Genomic DNA, 6,000 nt, shown 5'->3' on the forward strand with positions numbered 1-6,000 from the left:
GAGTGGTACTACCGTGGAAGTACGGGCGGTGCTACCGCTAGGAGCAGTACTACCGCCACTACTGCCGCACCTAGTACCATAAAACCCGACACGAAAAACATCGGTCTCGAGTCGAGGCGGTAGTAGCCCGGAACCACTGCGGTACTACGGCCGAAGACCGCAAGCGGTACTACCGCTCGGAGAGCGGTACTACTGCTTGACGTGCTTCGGCGGTACTACCGCTGAGGACCGCTGTACTACCGCTGCGACAGGACAGGGCAGGCACGGAGAGGAAAGATGGCTCCAATGAAGCGGAAAGGAACATCGGGTGTGAAAAGGATGTGTACGTGTTGATTCCACCCTAGCCTTACCAAAGTGGATCCCCTCTTGATAGTACGGTGACTCCTACGAAACTAGTCCACCAACAGAGAAACGAAGGAGCTACACCGTCTTGAATAAAACACCGAGGGGAGGTAATCGTCTCGTGCCAAAGGATGAATCTCTAAAAAAACTCAACGCACACGATTAGTCCGCAAAAGCATTGTCATCAATCACCAAAACACCTTGGGGGAAAATATGCCTTTACAATCTCCCCCTTTTTGGTGGATTGATGACAATACGGGATTTGCACGGGAAGAAAGCGCAAACCCCACAGCTCACAAATGTAGATGAGCTCCCCGTAGATGTGTGCTTATCTTAGAAAGGTGCTTTGGACTGCACAGCACACATACTAGGATCAACGCTCCCCCTACATTTTGGAGACCAACAACCTAAGCAATATATATGAGAGCAAAGAGTATATAACACGATAAGCATGCAACTCAGAAGCTAGGTAGACATAGATAAAGATAATCTAGTGATAGGTAGCATATGTCTCACACCATATGTCTGGAACTTAGGTCTCACTGACACAAATCCAACCAAAGCAAACAGCAAGAAAGCACACCACAAAGAAGACACGCTCGCGAAACAGACAACGACGACACAAATCCCTAAACTCTCTCCCCCTTTGGCATCGAGACACCAAAAAGAGAGGGAGTGAAGCTACGGCTCCAGGTGATAGCAAGGTCACGAACATTAGATCTCAGCACGATCGTCTTCGCCACCGTCGTCGGTCGGGAACTGCTCGGCATCAGAATCTGTCCACGGGCAATGCTGCTGAACCCAGTCCTCCTCCTCAGTAAGCTGGTCCTCAGATCCACTGATAACTGTAGCACCCATCTGACGCATGAGCTCCTTGTGACGACCCCTGGCCTTCTTCTCAGCAACATGAGTCATGTACTGGCCGTGAGACTCCATGCAGAACATCTTATTTACCTTGAGCTTGAGCTTCTTTACCCAAGAGGGCTCAGCCCCAGAAGGCTCATAATCATCATCATCCTCAGCCTCAGCCTCCTCCTCGGTCTCCATGGCAGCAGCAGACGATGCACCCCCAGACTTGGGGGCCTGAGTGCCCCAGTTGTCCTTCTTCCTCAGACGCTTGACCTCATGAGACACCATCTCCCCAGTCTCTAGCATAACCTTGGGATAGACATGATCCCAGGCCTTCTCAATAAGCAGCATGATGAACAGACCATAAATCGGGCACTTGCGCTCGGAGATAGCAGATAAGAGCTCAGACCACATAACATGAGAGATATCCAAGGACTCGCCGGTGTTTTCTTCCTTCTCACGCTGGCAGAAGAGAAGCATGTCCACGAGATAAGAATGAACCATATCAAGATTTCCGATGCGAGGGAAAAGAGTCTCATGGAAGACACGGTGAAGAATGTCCAGAAAGGAAGGCAGCTCATACGTTTCCTTCTTCCTCTCAGGGTTGATCTTCAGAGTGCAGTAGGGCCAGGGAGCTTGCTTGTGAGTGGAGGTGGTGTTGCGGTGTGGGCGAAAGCCGACGGGAGATGTAAGCCCGTGATCTTCCACCCCAATCAACTGCATGAACGCCTTCCACTTGACAGAAAGCAACTTGCCATTGGTCATCCAAGTCAGTGTCCTGTCCTCATCAGTCCCAAGATGAACCATGGCATAGAATTGGGCCACCATATCAGCATCATAATCTTTGTTGAATTGCATGATATCAAGAATGTTCAGTTGAGTGCACATCTGAAGAGCTTCACCAAAGTATTCAGGATCCTTCTCCATATGGTCGGTGTCGATGGAGTGCACATTGACATAGAGGTTCTTCTTGGCCTTGAGCACATCAAAGAAAATGGCAAACTGAAACCTGTTCCAGAACAGGCGGTTGACCAAAGAGGGATCTTGGTCAGCATCATAGGGGTTGCAGCGACGCCTTGCCCAGAACTCCTTGGCTTGCATTTCCGGCACGGTTTTGCCAGATTGCTTCGGCTTGACACCAGACTTCTTCTGGAGTTGAGGTGGTGGTGGAGCACTTGAGGAACCTCCTGCAGACTCAGTTGTGCGGTAACGCTTTGACGTGGCACGATCGGGATTGATATGCCGAGCCTGATGTTCAGGATGTTCATCACCTAGAGCCACACACAAAAACACGCAAAACAACCAGAAAGAAAGAGCATAAGCCACAAAACACAACAAAAGGATCACTGAGTGGTAAGGGTACAATGGAATTTGGTAGAGGGCGGTAGTACCGCGACCTGTGAGCGGTAGTACCGCTCCAAGCGGTAGTACCGCTTCAGAGGGAGCGGTAGTACCGCTCAAGACGGGGAAACAACAGTTTCCTACTGCCGTGGTCAGATCCGGCACTACCGTCCTACCAAATTTAAAAATACTTCTACCAACCACTAATCCAAACTGCCTAGATGCCTTCTCCATCCTACTCAAGCCTAGATTTGGCCAAAAATCTAGAGATGCAACCACTATTGCCCCTAAGATGCTAGATTGAAAATCTAGACAAGAAGAGAGAGGGAACGGGGGCAAAACCGGCATCCATGGCAAGAGGACAAGGTGGGGATCGACTCCACCGAAGGGAATGGAGAGGAATGCCCCGGAGAAGGAGATCCGCCGGAGCCCTCCCGTGGCGCCGTTTGCTGGAGAGATGAACAGAGCGAGGGGGCGAGCGAATGGGTATGGGGGAGAAGAAAACTCCCCCTGCCCCTGATATAACCCCCTGCCCCCGCCTCACAGCGGTAGTACCGCGCTGGTGGGCGGTAGTACTGCTTAAAGCGGTAGTACCGTGCACCACCAGCGGTAGTACCGCCCAACAACCAACAGGCCTCTAGACAGACGGCTAAAGCTCAAAAAGAAACGAAAACATAGCCAAGAAGGAGGAAAGACCACCACGACCACAAACACACTAACAGTGGGCCAAAACACACCTCTTCAAGAGAGGGCGGTGGCCGAGGCCACCTATGTTTGAGTCAAGAGGTATGGCGTCGTGAAGATTTTAACCTTGGACCCATGACCAAAACTCGCCCTTGAAGCACTAGTACCATAAAAAATGGTTAAAGTGAAAGACTAGATCAATTTATGCATAATGGGGGAGGGAGAGTTCATTGAGAGAACAACACTCCCCCTATGTCCATGCCTACATCTAAACTAGACAACAAGTTGAGTGAGGTGGGGGTGCAAGGGTTCAAGTCACATTGCTCGAATCAATGATATTTAGCTCATGCCTTAACTCGCGAAATCTTGCTTCATCCAAGGGCTTTGTGAAAATATCTGCAAGGTTATCATGAGTGTTGACATACTTGAGCTTGATCTCCCCTCGCCTAATGTGATCCCGGATGAAGTGATACCGAATCTCAATATGCTTCGTCTTGAAATGTTGCACCGGGTTGAGAGAAATCTTGATGGCACTTTCATTATCACACCAAAGAGGCACTTTGTCACAAATGACACTGTATTCCTTTAAATTTTGCCTCATCCATAAGAGTTGTGCACAACAACTACCGGCCGCCACATATTCCGCTTCGGTGGACGAGAGAGATACACAACTTTGCTTCTTGGAAGACCAACTCACCAAAGAGCAACCAAGAAATAGACACCCTCCGCAAGTGGACTTCCTATCCACTTTGTCTCCCGCCCAATCGGAATCCGTAAATCCTTCAAGCTTGAAGTTTGCTCCTCTTGGGTACCATAGGCCAAAGTTTGGGGTATGAGCCAAATAACGAAAGATTCGCTTGACCGCCACATAATGGCTTTCCTTTGGTGCAGCTTGAAACCGTGCACACATTCCCACACTCAACATGATATCCGGTCTATATGCACAAACGTAAAGCAAGGATCCAATCATAGAGCGATATACCTTTTGATCCACCGCTTTATCATTGGGATCAATGTCAAGTTGGCACTTGGTAGGCATTGGAGTAGAAGCCGGCTTGACATCACTTAGCTTGAATCTCTTTAGCATGTCTTGAGTGTATTTGGCTTAGTTGATGAAGGTACCTTCTCTTCTTTGTTTGATATCAAAACCAAGGAAGAACTTCAACTCTCCCATCGAAGACATCTTGAACTTAGAGGTCATGAGAGTGGCAAATTCTTCATTGAAAGCTTAGGGGAACCAAAGATAATGTCATCAACATATAGTTGGCACACAAACAACTCCCCTTTGACCTTCTTAGTAGAAAGAGTGGGATCGATTTGCCCAACTACAAATCCACGATCTTGTAACAACTCGGTAAGGTGATCATACCACGCACGTGGGGCTTGTTTAAGGCCATAGAGCGCCTTATCGAGTTGATACACATGATCCGGAAAGTAGGGATCCTCGAACCCGGGGTTTGCTTGACATAAACCAACTCATTAATAGGACCATTAAGAAAAGCACTTTTCACATCCATTTGTTGTAACTTAAAGTTGTGATGGGAAGCATAAGCAATCAACAAACGAATGGATTCAAGGCGAGCAACGGGAGCAAAGGTTTCACCGTAGTCGATACCCTCGACTTGGGAGTAGCCTTGTGCTACCAATCTTGCCTTGTTGCGAATGATGTTCCCATGAGCATCTTGCTTGTTCTTGAAAATCCACTTGGTTCCAATGACGTTGTGGTTCCCCGATGGCCTTGGCACCAACCTCCACACCTTGTTGTACTCGAAGTTGTTGAGTTCTTCATGCATGGCATTGAGCCAGTCCGAATCTTCGAGCACCTCATAGACCTTTTGGGGTACAACACAAGAGACAAACGCGTGATGTTCACAATAGTTTGCTAATTGTCTACGAGTGCTTACCCCCTTTCTTAGGCTTCCAACCACATTCTCCATGAGATGGCCTTTGGTGGTGAGCTTGGAAGCAATCTTCACGGCACGACGCTCTAATTCCTCCTCGGATGTGGAAGGAGGAGGGTTAACTTGATTATCTTGAGCGCCGTCTTGAGCTTGTTCTTGATCTTGTGGTTGCTCATGATCTTGAACTTGCTCGAGGGGGAGAACTAGACATTGGGCATCATTTGGTGGTTCACCACCATCTTGATGTTGATCTTGCCCTTGGTCTTGTTCATGAGGTTGAGGGCCTTCACTTTGTTCTTTGGAAGCGTGTGGGTCTTGGGGAGGTGATGGCTCCACTTGAGTGGAGCATTGTGCTTCTCCTTCGGCCACAAGGGGTTCCTCAATGGGTAGAATCACTACAAAAAAAGACACATCCGTGACATTTTGGGTCGAACGAATTTTTTTCTGTCATACATATGACACTTCTATGACGATAATTGTGACAAAACCCGGTATCATCATAGATGTGGTGGGCTCCTACTTCTATGACAAAAAATCATGACAGAAAATGGGCTTTTCGTCCTTGGCGGGCCGGAGACACAGCTGCATGACATTCTTTGGGCCGTCCATGACGGAAAAAACCGTGGTAGAAGCGAGGGGGAGGAAAATTTCAGGGAGTTGCCGGTTACGGTGGGAGGTCGGGGGCGGAGCGATGCGCGTTTCTCGCGTACGTACACGCGTGTGTGCGAGGCGTTGGCTCTAACTGAAGCCGAGCGAGGCGTTGGGCTCTAACTGAACCCGAGCGATTGCACTGCAGGCTACGCGTTACTGAACCCGAGGGATCGATCGATGGCTGTTAACTGAACCCGATGGAGTGATTCCTTCGCTACTGCTGCTAACTGAA

This window comes from Triticum dicoccoides, chromosome 3B, assembly GCF_002162155.2.
Source record: "Triticum dicoccoides isolate Atlit2015 ecotype Zavitan chromosome 3B, WEW_v2.0, whole genome shotgun sequence".
NCBI lineage: Eukaryota > Viridiplantae > Streptophyta > Magnoliopsida > Poales > Poaceae > Triticum > Triticum dicoccoides.